Genomic DNA, 21615 nt, shown 5'->3' on the forward strand with positions numbered 1-21615 from the left:
CAGTAGATCACAAGGTTCACACATCCAGACTGTAAACCTCATTATGTAACTGCACCATAATCACAGGTGGCAGCTCACATATCCTTTGCATGTCTGTGTCTAAATGAAAAGGTTTTGCCTCCCAGGGAGATGGCTAAGTGGGATTCGCTGTCGCTTCCATGGCTACAGGTATAACACGTTTCACTATTTTCCGACCAATAAACACCGGCAGAAACGAAGCAAAGAGAGAGACAGATGAAGAAAGGGAGGTGGTTGTTGGTCAACTAGAGGCTGTGGCTTTGCCAAAGCCACTGTAAATATGACCCACCAAAGACAGAGTGCTTTGGAAAAATGAAACTGAGATCATAAGCATTTAAAGACAAATTATAGGGATAGAATTTTTAAAAATTTTAATTTTATTTTGCTTAAATTGATAAATTTAAAAGACAACCATTTTATAGTTTACCTCCATTCAATACATCATATCAGGAGTGGGTTTTGATCTGCTCTAAAACTAAACATTCACAAACATCTCTCTAATCCAGCCATTTTGCAGCACTTGAACTGAGAGGCCTCGGACAATGCAGTATTGTGACTCTTTTGTCTGTGCGGAAAAAGTTTACTGTCCAAATGGGAGCGCACCTGAAAACAGATTAACCTTTGAGATGAAAACCTCAAAGTGAAATTGGAAGCGAGAAATGACACACCCAGGTATTAAAACAGCAGCTGAGCAGAGACAGTGAAGACAATAGTTGGAGATCTCGCTCTGCTCTTGCCAGTTGTATTCAGTAAGGTGTAATTTGCATTAATCAGAAGGGCCCTAAGAATAAACTTTTCACAATCTTCCTGGTGATAGTGATTGTGGCATTTCATTTTTTACTGTGACGCTCGCCGAGGGCAGACACTGCACAGGAGCTCTATTGACTTATTGCTGCTGACAGCTCAATCTCTCTCCATCATAATCAAGATACATCTTCTACAGGGTTCTGACACACAAAGTGAAGTTTGTACCAAATGCGTGCTACTTAAGTTATGCGTGATACTTGAGGTTAATGAAATTAGCTTATGTATGTTCTTAATTAAGACAAAGATTAAGTTAGGGGGCTTTTGATAATGTGATAGATAAGACAAAGACTGGGTGCGACTTGACCAAATTAAATGACTCTCATTCATGACTCCTTATTAAAGATGGATAAATGAATCAGTAGTGAAGTATTTAAATAATGAAAACCTCTCTCTGTTTTGATACTTAAAACCACAGTCACGCACTGTCACTGAACCTTTCTCCTTTCTGCCTCTTTACCTTTCATCTTAACGAATCATTTTGTCTCACACAAATGCGTCCTTATATTGAGTGGAAGCCCGGAAGAGCTCTGAACCCCCCCCTACCCCCCTCCCTGCTCAGCTTGTCACTAAGAACCCCAATTACATTATTCTCTGAGACTCCTGTCTGATGCAGCTATTTCAGGCTTTGGAGCCATTCCTGTTCTGTTCATTTTTGCAACTTCATTTCTTGTCAGCAGGGATTAGGAACGTGATATTACTGTACTCACACTGGCTGAAATAGTTGTGAAAAGGCCTTCTTGTTCTTGGACCCAGCTGGTTGTTGGTTAGCGGGGTAATGGAGTGTGTATGTGCGTTGGACAGTGTAGAAATAACATCTTCCATAAACTTGAAAATTACCCTGGATATGAGCATAAAGCCTGGATTAGTCTGTGTTGGTTAGGGTTGGATATATCTCTATTTTCTGCTATTTTTATTTGAATGATACACTACAGCCTCTTAAAAAAAAACATCACATTTTTGCGTGGTTCAGTTAGGACTGCATGATGTGCAACACTGTGGATATCCAGTTAAAAAGTAAAATGTTACATAAGAAGTGACAGATGATTGCTGGCTGTTGCGCAGGACTGTCATGACTCAGGATGGTTAACTGACGCTGTATATCTCCTGGTGAATCTAGAGATCGCATCTTTGGCAGGGACAGACAGACCTGGGTTTGTAGAAGGTATGTTATCTCTGGCTAGAAGATGTGAGACTGTTCAAGTCAAGTGAACAGGATGTGAAATCTGCTTTATTTAGTCCGTCCCCGTCCCTGAGCAGACTCTCAGTTTCTGTCCCATCTCTGCTCATAGTTATAATTAAAGTGATCATCTCTACTTAGTGGAAACATCTGCCACTGACTTTCTGTGCGCAGCTACTTTGTTATTATTCTTGCTCAACTGTTTTGTAAATGTAGCCATAATATTCTTTTGCATTTGTCAAGGATCTTTGGTTTAGTTTGTTTAGTTAGTTAGAAATGTAAGTCTCCCGAATTAATTCAGAGAAGCGCTGTAAAATGAACCTTTGGTATGTGTGTTAGCCCAAGTTCATTTCAGGGCAGCCTTCAGACTGTCAAATTTTTAAGTAAACAACATCACAGTAGACATTTCACAACACCTATTACTCTATTACAGTCACAGGAGCCACGACTGCATGTGAGGACAGAGACGGTTAATGCGTTTACATAATGTCTCCTACAGCTGCACTTAAAATCCCTCTGACTCTCAGCCTCATTCTTGGTGGCTGGTGACACTTTGAGTTCATGAGATGGTTCACGATGACGGAGGTTTGATCCAATGGACAAGGAACTGAATTCATCTTCCACACTCTGTCACACAAAAATAGAATCTTTTATATTTGATTGTTTATTCATTGCACTGCATATATTTATTCATATGTTTTTTAGCATTACTATTAGGTTACACTGGCATTAACTATCCACTAACCTTATGCAAAGTTTTTGCCAATCTCCCTTGACTTTCATAATTTGACATCTCTCATTGACTGACTCACAGTTTTTCCTTTTTTCCCTTTAGAAAGGTGAAGCTGACCTGATAGTAGATAGTTTTCTTGAACTTTAATTAATACTGTCTTAGTTTTTAAAGTTTTAGGCAGTCATCTTGAAATAAAATCTTCTAGATTGGATAGACACAGTGACATTTGATTGTAATGACGTGTAGAATCAATCAATCAAATAAATGAAAAGTATGAAAATCAGAATCTCTAGTTGATTTCCACTAACTCACTTCCTCATCATACAAATGGTCTGTAGGCCTAAGATCAGAGAGGTCTCCTGAAATATGAACTATCAATACAAAGTAAATGTTGATGATTTGTTGACAACTGTGACAAAGTTTTGAGCTCTCTGTCTACAAGTGTCAGCATGTGGATTATAATGTTTTAAGCCTGAAGCCTGTCGTTTTGCTAAGACTCTTTATTCTGTACATTGTTGTTGGACCACTAACAGTTGTCAAACTGATAACACGTTATTAGTCAAGATGAATCTACTCTAAGATTTCATGTAGACGACCATGGTGAGTGGCACATAAGTGTGTGTGACAGCAGATTAAGGCCTATTCTAGTGAAGGATTGAAGAGTTGCAATTTTCCACTTAAGATGCCACTCAGTGCAACTCAGAAGCTTTTACTCTCGGTACATATAACTCTTGTGCTTTAAGCATTTTCTGTTGATACCTGCTGCTCATAACCTATTGCCCCTTGTGGGATTAATAAAGTAGTTTGAATTTGAATTACAAATTTACAAAGTTCATTGAAACTTCTTCCATATCAAAGAAGTCTCATTCTGTTTATGGAGCAGCACTGAATTTGAAAGTCAGTTTAGGGAAAAAAAAGTTTCCATGTAGACTGAAACCTTGCATATACTGTTTACCACGCCTGAAACTTGTATCCTAGCTTTCACAAGAGGTTCATTACCTAATGTGCTGTGTGGTGCGACGCTGGGGGTGGCAGTTGGGTTCACCATGTCCTCACCTTGACAGCACACTGAGAAAAGCTCCTGTCTGCCTTTCCATCGACACCCAGGGGGTGAGAAAATTAATCGGCTCAGGATCCAGTGTCCTCGCAGCCACCCCTCCTTCTGACCCTGACCTCTGCCTCCACGGACCGTCCCTGTAGTGATCAAAGCCCCCCCATCTTCACTTGGGGAACCACAGGTGCATTTACATTAAATACTTATGTATATTTCAGTGCAGTTTTGAGGCACTAAGACTTTACTTTAGACATTCTGCTTTCCTGCCACTACCCTTCAAATTTAATATTGTGCTATTCACTCCTATATTTATGTTACAGTTATATATCTTGCCTACTTTGCAGAATAAGATATGGAAAACATAGATTTCTAAGATTGTATGCATTACTATAACTTTCAAAAGAAGCAATAGTACAAAAGAGATTCTCAGCAAGCTACATTTAATGCTAATTGAACAATAATCATCAGTAATCATAATCCAAATTGTAATTAAATATACTTGTCTACTATAGACTGTTATAGAGTGCTTTAACATAGGTTAACTGAACTAATCTGAATGCTTCTTTTAGCTTTGCTCTTCCTCAAAATAATAAAACAAAATCATCATCTGTTAATCATCAGGCTTTTATTTTTACACAGTCAACACCATTATGCAGAAAACACAGAGACTTTTTTTAAAGACGTTCAATCAGAAGCAGGAATGACGTGTTCATTTGTAAAAAAGAAAAGAAAACTGTTGCTTATGGAGTCATGCATTGTTTATGTGTTGATTTGAGGTTTTTAGATTATATTTGTGCTGTAAACAAATGTGACACATGATTCGTATCACTGCAATCATCTCTTCATGGGGTTTAAACCAATTAAATGAAAGGAGAGATTGTTTCTTCACCATTTTAGGATTTGAACCATTCAGGTGCTATTAATTTAGACACATAAAACTCTTCATGTCTAAGGGGAAATGAGGTTCATGGTTTTTATTAAAGTCACAGTGAGCTCCAACAAAATGTTACGACTAAATGAGGTAATGTTTGGATGGAGGAATAGCCGCTCACCTGATGTTCCTGTTGTGCTCCTCTTTTCCATGTGACATTATGTCTTCGCAAGTTCATTATAACAGATATTGTCACTCATGACACATATTAAACTTCTCTGCTGAACTGATTATGTCTTCAGGCGCTCCGGACTCCCCCTCCGCCTGTATAGCAGATATTTTCCGGGCTGCTTTCGCACAGAAAAAAAAAACCAGACACCCGCGTTATGTATTTTCTATTGGTACGACCACCTATATGAAGGACTGTTTGTCATTCATCCAGTTAATGACTAATAGATGGTGTTTTCATTATGGGTAAAGCCTTGTCCAACAAAGAAAATGGGCAAGGAACATACTAACAGGACATGCAATCCTCATGAAACCGTTTTATATTCAAAGTTTATACGTGTATTGCAAATGAGCTCTCTTTACATGGCAGAACGGGGACAGTGAGCCGGTCAGCCGGCACAATGTGTCTTCATCAGAGCTACTGTATGTGTTCCCTCATTTCTCTGTTCCCCTAACCTTGATTGTTCAGCTGCAGCGTGATTGGACAGTTCCTGTGGATCCCTCAAAGTTAGTCCCAAGATAGGCACTGGGCACAATGTTGTGCTCGAGAAGTTCGACAAAACCAAGAGAAACCAGGCCAAGAGCCAGACCACATATAGCACAGAGAGATGACAACAAACATGGCAACTTTATGCCACACATCTTATCTGAAAGCTTCGGAGTAAAATATTACAAGTGCTTGTTTTTGGCTCTGTCTGCGTGGGTGTGTGTACATCTGTTAGAACTTATCTTCTTATTCTGAGCTTTCTTCATATTAGTTTGTTTTTGCGCTCAGGAGAGTGTGTGCAACCAGAGCTATTTGTAGCAGGTCTGACTCCCTGGGAACCCATCCTCCATCTGTCGATTCCGCACAGCCGAGCCCAGAGAAGCCCTAATTTTACCCTAAATTTACCAGCAGCTGACCCTTTTTCTAAGTGGCGTCATAGACCCCATTATTTCCAAGCATCAGTCTCTAATGCTTTCTTACTCTGTCCCTTTCTTTCCTACCAACACACTCATTAGGACCAGTCTTTACTCTCCGTATGCTCTTTCATACACTCAGGCACAGTCACTGTCACACCTACACACACTCATCTGTAACATTACCAGAATAGACACAAGACATAAACAGCAGATTTGCACAAGATGGCTGAGAGCATTTGAGAGTCAAAGTGAACTAAATGCCACGCAGAAACGGAGGTTGAAGAAAGGTTCACCAGTGTGTTGTGTTATGGCGAATGTGTTGAGGTGCTGAAACAAAGCCCTGTGGCCTTGGAAAAATGAATTAACCAGTGGGGCATATGGTGGTTTTGTGCAGGCATATGGTGGGCTGCCACTTGCCCCTTTAGCTTGGGGCCTTTTTGGAGAGATGCTACAAGATGCCATTCATAAGACTGGGATAAGAAACTCCTCTTTAGAGCTGGAATAAAGAGGACACGCCAGGGACTGTGAGCTGCAATTTTTTTTAAAGGTGATTTTACGTGTTTCAAACCTTAAAGGGATAATTCGACATTTTGGCAAATTGGCCCAATGCCATAATCTCTATAGTCATAGCAGTAGGTTAATTACCTTTAAGTGTTGGTGCAAGCTATTCTTAGAGCGGCGGAGCAGAGCCGTGAGCTGCTCAGAGCTACGCTACGGAGGCTCATGGGATTTCTTGGTTTCCCTCATCAAACTCATCAAATACACAATCCAACAACTCCACAACGCTCTGGTGGACAAGTTGTGACCTGCACATTCACCACGCTATGAGATAATAACGTTTTGAGACAGAGTTGTTTTCGAGGTAAATTCATGCAAAACCGTTGATGCGCATTCCTGTCGGGGGCAGTTTTTCGGCAAGCAGTCTCTGCATTTGCCTCGCAAACAACTCTGTCTCGTATTGTTCCATTGCTATCTCATAGCGTGGTGACTTTAAAGTTTTTTTATGATTTAAAATGAATGGTATTTTGAAATGAATTCAATGCTGAAGTTTTCTTGTTTTTTTTAAGGTAAATTTAGTTCTTTGACAATGTCTTGATTTCAGCATCCTTTATACTTCTGATACAGTCCATGTCGTCAAGTTCATGTAAAGACATATCCCTCACGTCAGAGTGGTAGTATTAGTTGGTGCCGTCACTGGAGTTTTCCAGGTTGGACCCAGTGTTGCGTGGCAGGAGCTGATAGCATGGCCATAGCGGTGCCGTTGCGTCAGCTTTATTCTCCACTGAGGCTTTACACTAATTCACTGCATCCGATCCCGCAGCAAGGCGCTCAATGGTCCCGCTCAGGGGCTCCAAAGGCCAAACATTTCTCCTATTGTTCCCTCGAGAGAGGCCGGATTTAAAGGGACGGCTGGGGAACAGGAGGATGTTCAGCTATTTTTTTTTCTTTTTTGGGGGGACTGCTAGTGTTTATATGGACGAACTCTACCAGAACGTTTAGTCAATTGTTAGTGAAATTTCTGATAGTAAAGTGCACGTACCTGTGCGTGTGTGCGTGTGTGCGTGCGTGCCTGTGTGGGTTTGGGTTTGGGTGTCACTGACCCAAGGTAACCCAGTGGGATTCGCTCTGGCTCTGTTGAAGATGAAGTTTTGAGTTGCCGTCCCTCTTTAACACCTCTCATCGTGGGCGTGTGGACGAGAAGTGAGAAATAGACTGAGGCTGTGTGAAATTATTAAAAGTCAGTCCTCATTTTAGTTGTGGGAGTCACAGTGTTGGGAGTGAGGATATAAAACACAGCTGAATTCATGATTAGGCAGCATTTTCCAGACCTGATTGGGAACATGTCGCTAGGGCAGTGACATTAGCCGTTTTTAATTAAGCCTGTAAGTTGACACATTGGTGTTAAGTGTAAGGAATTTTCTTTAAAAAAACATGTGGCCATATGTATCACTATGATTTATAAACAACTGTCAATAGCATATGCATCAGAGAGCCTATGTATAATTTTCTCGCACTTTTCAAATTAATTTATTATTAAATTATATTAAACTATAAGGATACTGTAAATGTAACAAAGAAAAGGATGCAGCAATAGAAAGTCATAATCCATTTACATGGATTTAATTATCTAGTAATATTGAATTAATTTGTGCAGTAATGTGTCAAAACATGACCTAACATGGAATAGATTTTAAAAGTTTGTTCGACCCATGCTTCATTATACTAGACACTTCAGAGATGGAGGACCAAACTTATGTAACATTTAGCTTTAGTGCACCTAATCCTCTGGTATTAAAGCCTAAAGCTGAGCGCTCATAACATTATCCAACTCAGCAGACACTGGGATGGGGTGCTCTCATTACAGCAATGAGCCTCCTGAGTGAGCCCTCATGTCACCATTAGGTTCAGAGCTGCAGCAGCGTGAAAGAAGAGGTGCAAACTGACAGTCACCAGTCTTCTCTATTACACTGATGAGGAGAGCCTCTTATTAACCTGACAATACACTCGTCAGTGAGAATAGGGACAGAGAACACCCTCTGAGGTTTGTCTCACCTGTAACTCCATCTCAGCCTTTTTAAACTGTCATCCTCCTGTTGCATATCTGACAAAGTGATGTGATGCATATGTGTATCTCAGGTGCTGGTTTTAATGAATTACTGGGCCTACAGTATATCAGTCAGTCCCAAAGCCATGCTTTATTTCAGTTTTCATTGTCATTGTGGATTGTAGTTGATATACCGTAGCTATTTCAAAGTTCTCAGGATCTCTGTTCTTTAAATCAGGGTTAATGCATTATGCACCTTTCTTTTCATCTCTTTTTCTATTTTTCTGCTACAGCACCATTACCTATCATTGCTCCAAACATAGCTTTATTTTTGCATTAAGAAAAGGGCTATGTAATCTTTATTTAGGGATAAAGTTTTTGTTTTGTTTTGTTGTTTAAAAAAAAAAAAAGTAAAATAAGTCCTAGTTATTTCTCTTTCTGAGTCCATTCTCATTTAAATCAACCATGTTGTATGGCCACGTTAGGATTTCACGCAACATATAATCACAATAAAGAATCTTATTAACCCTGCAGTGAATATGGTCCAATGATTGAACAGTAATGGTACCCACAAGCCTTTGCCAGAACTACATCTCCTGTTTATTATTATTGTTTAAACCCTGAAGTGTTAATAGACACTCAGTAACATGAATGGGCCACATCTATCCGTCTAGGATGTGCAATATTGTATAGAATTTCTGAATGACTATAGGTCTGTTCTAGCTCATGTAGTAGTCTTTCCTCCTGATCATTGTCTGAAACAAAAATCCAGACATGCATGCAGCTCTTTTTCAAAACCTCAAACAATTTCAAATGAGTATCGCTCTCCTTTAGTTTTTGTGTTAGGGTGCTACTAAGCTGCTGCACAGTATCCCATCGCCGTGGGATTATTCACTGTGTTGCATCAGAGCTTCGCAAGGCAATAACAGTAGAGGACAGGAAGATCCCAAGTGGTGATGCTTCATGCTCTCATTTTAGAGGACTTACTTTATTTTTGGCTCATTTGCCACACACAAGAGCTCAAGTGGCTGTGCCAATAGCACTGTACAGTAACCTCAGTGGCCTGGCCATTAATGCATGACAGATAGAGCTCGTTCTGCCGTGAAGTGTATGTCATTGTCATCTACTATCAGCTATGTTGACGTAGTACAGATAAGAAACCAACCTTAAGCTAAGGATCTTAAACAAAAGATATAAACATTTATAAATAGTGATCCAATCTATAACCAGTTCATTAAAGCTTTTGCTCTGATGCATTTTACCCCTCAAGTTACATGATTTTCTGTAATACCCAGAGGAAGAACTGACTGTGACCCACATAATCAGCAAATTCCCATACATTTGGTTTCATATCACATAAATATGGGCATGCTGCATGTGCCACTAGGATTCTCACAGTTTTTTTTTTGGAAGCTGTTTTCATAACAATTTCACTTTTTATAACACTCACTGATGCTGAAACATGTCCAGCAAGAGCTATCTTAGCAGCCAGGAAATTGAGCGTTTAATCTTTCAGCAACTGGAAACGATCCTCTAATTACTGTAATTGGCTGGTGAGGAAGCGGGTGTGGTGGCATGGAGGAGCCACGGTGGCACCCTGATCACCGGCCTCTGCCTGTCCTCCGAGCGTCATCGCCTCGACTGCTTCATCACCTCCAACCATTCTATCCTCCTGGATTGTGTTTCACCGGTCTGTTCTTCACCTCCATCCCCACTGACGACCTCACAGGGTTTCTGCATGTCTACAGCAGAAGACCCAGTTTTCTTTCGAAGCTTGATCCGTGGAAGTGATGTCACAAAAGTTAATAGGGTATAATTGAAATATGTATCCTTATATTTCAGGAGAAATTTCATTTATTTCAATGCTGTAGCTATTCAAGACATTTTTACCTTTACCTCTAGACTGAAGCTACACAGACTTGAAGAGCAGCTGAAATGCATGGATGATTGATTTTTGACTATCCCCTATGGGATTTGGAAAGGAGACCAAAAACACCAAAATCCAATTCATTAATCAATCACTTAATCAATACAAAACGAATACTCAGCTGTTGTCCCTTGCATTTCTATGATACTATTATAGTGCAAACAGATCAATAAAAGGAGGAGCTTTACAGAGGTGAACAGTCAAAAAAATTGTGAAGTAAAATTGGAACTGTTTCTGTTCAATCTGTTTCTCCATCATTATCTCTTAAAGGGACATTGTGTAACTTCTCCTGTTATCTATTCACGAAAATCGATTATTTCGTTCAAAAGTCTGTTTTTCATTAATCAGTAATCCCCCCATCAACAAAGTGAAGTGTTCCTTTCAGCTCTGAATGAGCCGTTCATATCATTCATATCTCCATGGAGACGGTAAGCTCGGTGCTGCTGCCATGTGGTGTCCCCATGTTTTTACCTTCAGTGGCAGCGTGACGGTAGGAAACCACGGAAACTCAGCGGAGACACCGCAGCTGTCGGCTCAGTCACCGCGGTAACGCAGTGAGGAGGAATGGAGCGTTACACTGATGCTGCATTCACCTGCAGTCGGGCAGACAGCCGTCGCTAACAAACCAGTTTCCACCATTTTAGTCACAGAAGTCGAGAGAAAGAAGGTAAAACGTGGGTCAGGTAAACAATACGACATCACCATGACAACATATTGTCACGTGTATTGTTTTGCCTCGTGCTGACGGACCACTTGTTTACATAGAGGCTTGTTTATGCCGTCCGTCTGCCGTCTGCCCAATTTCACGTGAATGCAGCATGAAAAATACCATTGAGTTGCTTGCGATATACAACCGCAACACTAGATGGGAGTAATTCCTACACAATGTCCCTTTAACTTTAATTTTGCCCCAGTTGTTCACCAACTCTTTCCATTAGTCGACCAAAGCGAAGGAATAAAGCAGTCACCTCTAGGCCTGTGTCATTCACTCAAAACTCCCTCATAACCAAAGAGTTTTTTTGTTGTGTTTTTTCTGGCGAGACAGGACAGTTTGGTTTAGCAGTAACTGAGGTAGGAGGAGTGCGAAGGAGAGCCGACAGTGTACGGAGCTGTCAGCCCGGCTTAGTGTCAGGTCCTGTACCGGCCGTGCTGAGCTGGTGTCACAGTGAGTCTTCGAGGCAGGGCACCAACAGAGCGCTGACACTCCCAGGACATGCGGCCTTTTCCCAACAGTCACCCCAGACTGCTCTCTCCACTGGACGTCGCATGAGTAGTCATTTACATTTTCTGTGTAAAGCAGTCAAGCATAGCGTCATGCAGTAGATCATTACTGTAATATTCTTGTATTTTTCATCTTTTTGTTGGATTCTACATCATTGGCGTATTCACTTTTCCTCAGCCTCTGCCTTGTTTTCCTACAGTAATTGTTATCCTACATCTCCCACAGTGTCTCTCAGTTTCCTCCTGTGGCCGGGTGTGAACTCTGCGCATTCATCTGAGGATTACATATGTACTGGAGTGAGATATTTTTCAGTTGAGAAAAGCAGAGTGTAGCACCCCTCACTGAACGCTAAATGTCTTTTGGTTGCATTGCATCATGGTCTCCTGAGGCCTCTGTCTGTAGATAGTTTGGTAGCTTTAACACATCTGTGATGGATTTCCCCCCTCATGGGTGTGAACTTTGCTGAAACCGCCGCTCTCGACTGCTGCTCTCGCTCATTCATTCTGAGGGACTGACCTTTATGGCGGATGTTTGGATGGATGAGCTGGTGTCTGCTATCCAACAGGATGCCATGTTGTTTTTGTTTGGCCTGTAAAAGAAATATTTGTGATCTGTAGCTTTTTTATCAGCCAAATATTAGCGGGGTGACTCAGGGTGACGGTCACTATACAGCACTTTACAGTAGTACAGTGTTATGCAGATATTCATGGTCTGCACTGGATGAAGCACACTGACTTCACTGACTGACTTATTCTATCTACCACCATGAGGTTGACATTTGTGGTTATAATGTCTCTGCGTCTGTTGGCTGGATTGACATTCATGTTCCCCTCAGGATCAACTGTAATAGATAGATAGATAGATAGATAGATAGATAGATAGATAGATAGATAGATAGATAGATAGATAGATAGATACTTTATTGATCCCAAGCTGCGGAAATTACAGTACAGCAGCATTACACAGTGACGATAACATATAGGATAAGAATATAAAGAACAAACTATACATAATAAAATAACAAAATAGCAAATACAATGTAATGTACAAAAGTATATACAACTAATTGGAAGTGTTGATTTTAGTGCAAAGTAAAAAGTGTAACTTTGTGTAGAAAATAAGGTGCGTAGTGACTGTAAGTTATGACCGGAGTTTTTCAGCTGTTATTATACAGTGTGATGGCATGTGGCAGGAGAGACTTCCTGTATCTGTCCCTTGGAGCTGGAGCAGCCTGTGTGAGAAGCTGCTCCGCTGTCTGACCACTGTGTGATGGAGAGGCTGCTGGTCGTTGTCCATGATGGAGAACAGTTTATTCAGTGTCCTCCTCTCCACCACGGTCTCAAAGGACTCCAGCCTGAGTCTCAGTACAGAGCCAGCCTTCTTGACTATCTTATCAGTGAGATTTGTGATCGTTTAACTTCTGGTTTGGTGCCATCATCAAGTCAGTTTAATTTGTCCACTGTATTGATTTGTGACCACAGACCCACACAGCTGATGACATTCCCATTCACTTGAGCTATACTTAGAATCTAGCACTATTTAGCATTGTAACACTATTTCATTGCACACTATGTCAAGATGGCGAGCATGATAAACACTTCACCCGCTAAACATCTGCATGGAAGCACTGTTACTGTTAGCTTTGTTAGCCTCACAGAACAACTAGCTCTAGACTCCTAGTCTTGTCAGGTGCTCTGAGGACAGGTCATAAAATCATATCACCCTCCTGTTAAGCCCGAGGGACTGTATTGTTGCCAACTTTTATAACAAATGTTTTTTTATATTGTTTTAATACTATTAACATAATATTTTTGTGTGAGATTGTTGAGAGCTTTTTGATCACAGTATGATAACCCTAAAGTAACATGTGGCTGCTGGTTATTTCTAAATTGATTATAAACAGTGTATTTTGGCTGCAACCTGTTGGCCCGAGGGTTTAAAAAAAACCTTAAACTGCTAAATTGCTCTCATAATAATCAAAGTCACATTTTTTTGTGGTTCATTTGCCCGTCTGGGTCCTCTGTATTCCTCCCGGCCTTTTCTACAGGGAACATCTAATCAACTGCTGCGTAATTGGAGCTGTGTTAAGATGATCTGCAGGAGTAGGATGTTGGCTCTAATCACACACACACACACGCACACGACTGAACTGTAGCGCCCTGGCAAGAGCAATTATCACTTCAGCACTGGTACCTTTGGTTACAATGGAGAACAGCATGTCCACAGGGAGACGGGAACTCTAATAAGATACTGTACATTTTCTCACTTTTTCACCTCATAACCTTTAAAAGGAGCATAATTATCCAGATTTTGTGGTCTTTTCTTCTGTCCGGTGTAAAGTCCCCACTGTGGAGCTTTGTGCTTTGTCCCGTCAGACACTGGCTCTGCAAGTACTAACATTTATCAGTCTGGATTTGGGAGGACGGAAATATTTATGGTGCTCTATAGCTGAAAAAACCTTGGAAGAACTTTTAATTTTGTTTTCTATTTATCCTTTCCCATAGCAATCTTGCAGCCTATTTTTGAGGAAGAGCATTCACCGTATACATCTGACCTGCTTTAAGCTTGTTTGGTTTGCTTGCCATCATTTTGGTGATAAAAACTAGAAACCAGTAAGAGCAGGTCAAACAACTTGTCGCCGTTATCTGCTGCTTTGAATGAAGTCTTTCAGGAGCGTTTGGATTCATAGCAGCAGTCAGCCATCATGAGACTCTGCAACTGTTGGGCAATTGACCATTTTCACTTGTGTCAGACAGATGTCGTTTTCTTCCCAGTTTCCTTCCTTTCTTTAAATCCAAAATGGGGTGTCACTTTGTGTTTGTTCTTGTCTCCTCCCTGAGGAATGATAAAGTGCTCTGTGCTTTTGTAAACCTCAGCGCTGCTGAGCATGCAACTGGCCAGCAAAGTAATACTGCACTGTCAAAGAAGTGAGAGTCCCAAAGTACAACAGGCCTTTCACTATTTTGCAGGGTCAGTGTGGAGTCCCCTCTTCTCCAGCTGCGCTGGCATTAAATGAAAGCTCGGTCAAATGCTATCAGGCTACATCTCTGAATCACAGTTGACCAGGATTGACTCCTGTGTCACCAGGAGGGATTTATTTAAACCTGCCTGATAGATGGATTATAGAACCAAACAGGAAATTATAACCACAATATCAGTGGTGGAATTGAGCAAGATATGAAACGCTGAAGCAGATAAGACCTGCTTAAAGCACAGGTAAACATTCACACTCCTTTCCTTTTTTATTACAGATTGCCCACATTTGCCATCTGCTTCCTCAACGCCTGTTGTCTTTTTATGGACGCTGCTTACCTTAGCCAACGGCTAAATGCTGTTTGTCTCATCAAAATGCATGTAAATCTGGATACCGTCGCTGTAACACTGATGATGTGTTTCTGTCTGGCAGTTATAAAAAAAGGACTCTTGGATTCAAAGGACTCAATTTCAGTTGTGAAAAAAATGAAGGTGATGTAAAAGATGTGTAGAGCTGAAGGAAATGAGATTTGCTCTGGCTGCTACAGCCACTTTGTACTTGTATTGTTACCATGGATCTGATATTGAAATACTTCTCTCATGTTGCTGTAAGATATTAAGATACACACTTTATCAACCTTTTTTTTCTACTGAATAAATCAAAACTCCATTACTGACGTGTATGGATCTGTGATTAGGCTCGCAGCTACTGAACAGGATTAGTCCTCTCCTACTCCAGCTCCTGTCCATTTCTTTCCAATCAAGCTATCTAATCTTATTACTTCACTAATTAACTGCAGCCGGTGATATTTTTAGTATCTAGGTCAGCCTGGTGTCCCTATGACCTGTGTGGACTGGCTGGATTTGTGAAGCTGAGTAATAATTTGTGACATTTTGATACATATTAGTGTCCGATTTGCTTCTGTCTGCTGCTGATTAATGCAGTTCATTAGATATCAAACCGATCATCGGTTTAAAAAAAAAAATGAAAAGCTAAAAAAAGAAGTCCTATGGCATGCTGGAAGTGACGTGCTTGGTCACCTTGATTGACAAGTGATCTCTGGGGGGATGCTGGGGGGAAAAACACCACAACACTGAGCCACAAAAACGTTTCCAGAATGAGATAAAAACTGATAGCTAAACAATGTGCATTATGCATTTGTTTAGACCTTGTTTCGGTGCTATTAAAACAAAGCATTGACCTTCAGGAGGACATGTCTTTTGTGTCAGCTAAGAGGCAGTCTTTCAAGAGTGATGTGAAGCGACAGGAAGGATCACCACTGACCTGCCCACACAGGAAAACATCCAGTCCAAAAACCTTCCTCTGAGAAATTCTACCAGTCTATGAAAGTCACACTAAAATTAAAAAAGACAACTTTGTCTACTAACGACATACATTTTATGCAAGCATGTGATTCCCATGCTCTTTTATTTTTTTCTGCGCCTTTCCATATTAAAGGTGTACAGAAATGGCCGTTTGTCCCGTTTGTCGCGCCGAGTTGTCACGAGCTGCAACACGAGTTTACCCGAGTAAGGAAAATGAATTTGATTGGTCGTTATCGAGCGGGCGGGATATTCAAAGTTTGGGGCGAGACCGAGCTCCGTGTGTGTGTGCGTGTCTCAGACGTTTGAATGACGGATTACGGATCCAATATCAGTGGCTGGTGAATCGTGTACAGGCTGACGTATAATCCGTGCGCCTGCATTATCCAATACGAAAAAAAAAACTACACTAAAATACACACTTTCATCACGGATTTACTCAAAAATAGAATTTTGCACAAAGTTTGGCCTACATCGTCTGATAGATGAGTTATTACACTAATTTTATGACCCAGAGTGGGCTCAAATTCAAGTTTCTTTTCTGTACACCTTTAAGCATAATGTATTAAATAAGGGGTCATTCACTTCTTTTTCCACGACAGCTGAAACTCTTCTTGATGACATGTGCCTTGAATACATAGTGCTTTTTAAAACTGAATATGAATGAACCTATGTTGAGTGCCACATTCTCCCCCTATAATAAATCTTACACTGCCCCTTTGCACTGTGTGGGAAGCCATATTTCTGTTGTGTGTTTGTATATAGTCACTGTGAAACACTGACCTCATTTTCACACCAAAAGCAATATAATTAACAATTCACATGTTTTTTTTCTCCTCATCTGTTACACATACCTTACTTTATGACCACAGTAATAGTTTTACTAATGTTGAAACAGACTGTTCAAAACCATATTATCCTGCCGTTTAATACGTTAATCTACACAGTACAACGTAGCTGTAATGAAGATGAATCTGATTCTGATTTAAATGCCTAACCGTGAATTGTTAATCTTCCTACTCATGGTGAGTGTTTTCTCAACCACGCTCTCTTTGTCTGCTCTCTTAGCGCTGTGCAATCACACTCAAAATGAATCATCCGCCACTCCGAGTGCATTGTTTCTGACCAGGTCACCCGCTGCACCGGCACCAGCTCCATACCCAGCCTGAACCCTCCGACCGAACCTCGTCCCCGCCACCGTCATCCTCTGAGTTTGCACTAGCTGCCTCTCTCTCTATATTTATAAAGAATTAATCCACAGGTGAAGAACAACAAAATGAGACTCCCTTTTCTTTCTAAAGACACACAAAAACACAGCAATGACAGAATAAAAAAGGCTTTTGTGTATGCAACACTCAAAAAAAGACAAAGCTCACAAGAGAAATAAGCAATGAAACAAGTGTGTGTCTACTTAGGAAAATGACTGTTTATGGGGTAATGAAATGTCTTTAATGATGTAATAGCAAACGATGTCCTACCTGATTACTATTTTTACATTACCCACTAAAATTTATGCATGTTTTAGCTGTTACCACTCAACCCTCTTAAATCGACTACATCCCAGTTCTACTGTGAAGACACCAATGTGACGGATGATTTACCAACAGCTATTTAGGTACTTTATAAATTTAGAAGAGCACATCATTGCCTTGTCCCTCGTAACAAGGCATATGTAAAGGATGTGCAGAAGATCACACTCTGAGACCTGTGATTATTAATTTTCACTTCCAGATGCTCCCTGACACCTTGGAGGGGGGAGGGAGCATGGCTAGTAAGGAGGAACGGCAGTACTGAGCATGGCTGACATTAATTTAGTGTGAGAGTGCGTATAGGAACACATGGAGCAACACATGTGATCTGTGTGTTTGTATTCTGTGTACCAGAGTGTGTGTGTGTGTGTGTGTGTGTGTGTGTGTGTGTGTGTGTGTGTGTGTGTGTGTGTGTGTGTGTGTGTGTGTGTGTGTGTGTGTGTGTGTGTGTGTGTGTGTGTGTGTGTGTGTGCCTTGTGTCCATGGTTTCCCACTCTGATCACAGAACATATCATAGACTGATCCAGATGGAGCCTGGACTCTTTATTCTCCAAGAGGAGATTCCAGCTCTTGTTACCACACTGACCATTCGACACTGGTCACTTGAAACCCGGCACCCTCAGCCAGCTACAACCAGCCGGCTTCATTTGTCACTTTCACCACATTCACAGTAAACTACTACATATACTGCATATCCTGTACCTGCAGGCACAGCATGAAGCACCGTTTGCCTTCCTGAGTTACAATGACAATTTATTACAGTAATGTTATTGTAAATAACTGCTGCAACTAAGATTCATTATTTCTCAGTGGCACCACAAATACACATTTTAGAATCACACTTAAAGGGATACGCCAACATATTTTTTCGTGTCTTGCCTCACTCCCGAGTCCATGACAAGCAGATAGACACCATCCTTTCGACTGTGCGTGCAGTAACAAACACTGGAAGTGTATAGGTAGTGTTAGCCTGCCTCCTACCCGAGCCGAAATCAGCAGTCAGAAGCTGATTTCATTTTAGCTCTAAACTCTGTAAATATATCACTTTATCGACATTTCAAACATTTTTAGGCGAGAAAGTAGCCGTTTAGATCAGCAGTGTGTCGTTAATTTGTCTAAATACCAGCTGTTTACAATTTTGTTTGGATGAATTTGGCGCTACTCAAGCTGTTGTAACCAACGCACTTCCGGTTACTTTCACAAAATAAAACACCCGTTGCCCTTTACATACAGAAAACCATGACGATAGAATTTGTGCTTTTACTTTGAAATAGGAAGCTAACCTACCCTCGATGTAGCTAGCTTGAACCAAAATAAACCGTCTTTGCTTGAACCCTCCGTTTTGACCGATCTGGTCCCGCTCAAGATGCCTTACCGGAGAGTTTGTCAGCTCTGAGACAAAGATCGGCCGTTTAGAGTTGCTGAGTGTCTCTGATGACTTTAGGTGGAGGCAGGCTAACACTACCTATACACTTCCAGTGTTTGAGCTAAGCTAATTACGGGCGATACGGCTCTATCTCCCTTGTTACTGCACGCACAGTCAAAAGGATGGTGTCTATCTGCTTGTCATGGACTCGGGAGTGAGGCAAGACACGAAAAAAAAAATGTTGGCGTAGCTATCCCTTTAATAAAAAGCACTTTCTTTACAATAAGCCAGAGCAAAGGGAAAATGCAGATTACACACCCCTGAATTAGACAGTGATGTACATGACACAGGATGTGACCTTCTGAAATCAAAATGTACATTAAACATGCATAATCACGCAGCCTATCACTCTGCACGAAGCAATCCCCACCCACAGCTTCTTTTCCACCAACTACAATGAGGAAGGTTGTGTTTCCTGCAGCGGCTGCCAGTGGTCATGGCTCCTCTGCATCCCTGCAGCTCGCTGTCTGGCTGGCTACACTTTTTCCATTTTTGCCTGATGAGGTTGGTGCGAGCCGGGCCTTTCAGTGAAGCCGTCTCCTCACTTTCACTGCACGGTGCTGAGGCACTCTGGCTCTCTGCCCTGCCAGCCTCCTCCTCCTCCTCCTCCTCCTCCTCCTCCTCCCTCTGCAGCCTTGCTTTGTCTCTGACCACCCCACCTACCCCAAACCCCCCCCGCCCCCCCCTGAGGAGCCACAACAGCGCTCCATCCAGCGAAGATGTAAACTAAGCTAGCACAACACCAACACACCCTCCTCCATTATTCATCTGCCCCCTTTAATGAGTTTTCCATTCACCTTCATGCATCTACCACAATTAAAAGAAACAATTATTGTGTTTGATCACTTTAATTTGCTGCCTACAAATGCATCTATCCTGCATGAACTTCTCTCCCCTGTGTTTAGAACAGCATGGAGTGCGAAAGTAGTAAATAATGGGCCAGAAAATCCAAAATGAAGGAACATTCCTCAGCAGATAGGGTGCCCTAAGATCAACAGCAGCAACGTGCAGAAGACGGGTAGATTTTACTCTTATGTTCTCATTTATCTCTCAAACCTAATTTGACCTCGTAAGCAATTTATTCACTCTACAGAAACCAAGCTGTGTTCTTCAGCGCACCCCTGCAGAAGTGTAACATTCCTGCTACCCTGATCAAATCTTGCGGAAATTAATTTGATAATTAATCCTCCTCCGTGACCCTCTTCCTTTTACACTAAAGGACTGTCTAAGCTTTCACTGTCGTGCCAGGCCAAAAGATCGCGTGTCAATCACACAGATAATATGTTTGTTTACATACCATGATCATGAAAAGGAGGCCAGCTAAATATTTGATGGCTTCTTCGAGTTACCCAGGAACAGTCACCCTGTGACCCAACACTCGAGTTGGACCTCAGCACATCCAGTCATTGTTAAACACCTCTACACAGCACTGGCTCACATTTGTGGGCACATGACTCTGTTTGGCAAATAATATAAAGCACTCTCAGGCTTTGTGCTCCCGCTGCTCTCTACGCTGGCCACAATTATGACTCTCAGCAACTAGTGGTCCTCAGCGCATCAAGTATAAACTCATTCTGCTGCTGCTGTGAGAGGTGTTTATTAAGAGAAAGAATAAGAACACAGAGGAGAAGCGCGTGGCAGCTTCCCATTAAATCCTCTCTTTAAATATTTAAAATAAGGTTGATATCTTAGGTGCTCAGTCTCGTTCATCATGAGCTAATCGACATCCCATCGCTCCTGACCTCACCTTGACTCCCTGACACACTTGCATACACTTCACACACTTTCCGTGTAGCATCCCAATGGACAGAGCTTAGCCAAGCATGCATCAGCACTTGTCTGCGCTCTCCACGCTGCGGGCACTCAGCAATAGTCGCTACACTACCCGAGGCAACTCGCACACACACACACACACACACACCTCAGTCCTCTTCTGATCTCAGAGCAGCTACTCTGTGAGCTGAGACAATGTGAAAACGTATAGTTCAAAAGAAGACAAAGAGAGAGTGGGACGAGAGCTGGAGATGTGACAAATGCCTGAGGCAACACGAAAGGGCAATTAACTGCTTAGTCATAAAAGAACATCTCATCCTGTTATTGCTTATATTGTGTCAGTCCAAACATACCATATCAACTTTGTCTGGTCTGTTCTGTTGTCACTTGTCATTTGTCTAAATCATTGCCCTTTCTAGACTCTGTTTCTTTACCTCAAGTGGGGTCACAGAAAAAGTTATTTTCTTTGAAAATGCTACTAAATGACTTAATTGTATCAGTGAGATATTGTATAATATAATGATATAATTTTTAATGTTTCCTAATGAGTGAAAGATGGAGAAGCTGTGGCTAGTGTTTGCTGTTTTCATTGGCTTCTGTTTTGAATGGCTGCGTGCAAAAGAAGTATGAGTAAACACGGGTAATAGAATTAGCACTGACTACCATGTTGATATGGTCTGTTTAGGTTGAGCGTTTCATCTGTGCAGAGTTAAGACACAGAAAGAAACCAAAGAAATCACTCAATCACAGAAAAATCCCATGAGCCTGCTGAGATGTATTCAAATCTCAGAGGCTTCAGAAAATCCCTGATTGCCTTTTTAGATTAATATATACCATGAGTCTGATGAGAATGATTGCTCGTAATTGAATCACTGGAGCACCGGTCTAATCAAGAACTGACAATTATTGAAATCAAATGTGCATCAAAGAGCTACAATCGTGCCTTTTACATCAGAAAGCATGAAAAGGCCATACAGGTCTTTACAGGCCGCAGAACAGCAGGAAGTGCTGCAATGTTATGGCTGTGACACTGTTGAAGGTAACTTTCTGCACCAGATTAGAATACAAAAGGATTTAATTCATTGGCCTCCAGTAATAGGCTATAA

At 41.4% G+C, this 21615-nt stretch overlaps 1 long non-coding RNA gene across 2 annotated transcripts in view; it reads left to right on the top strand.

Moving 5' to 3' along the window:
* Window positions 1-16983, top strand: part of LOC146967970 (uncharacterized) — a 39721-nt gene extending 22738 nt beyond the window's left edge. Inside the window, exon 3 of one of the 2 annotated variants that reach the window (XR_015034437.1) lies at window positions 16850-16983. This is a non-coding gene — a long non-coding RNA (uncharacterized LOC146967970). Of the gene's footprint in view, window positions 1-14736; window positions 14866-16849 lie in introns of those variants that run through there. The other variant, XR_015034436.1, reaches the window with a different exon arrangement.
* The last annotated feature ends 4632 nt before the right edge of the window (window positions 16984-21615 follow it).

The sequence above is a fragment of the Trachurus japonicus genome, chromosome 19 (assembly GCF_045865225.1).
Source record: "Trachurus japonicus isolate A0001 chromosome 19, Traja_1.0".
Lineage (NCBI taxonomy): Eukaryota > Metazoa > Chordata > Actinopteri > Carangiformes > Carangidae > Trachurus > Trachurus japonicus.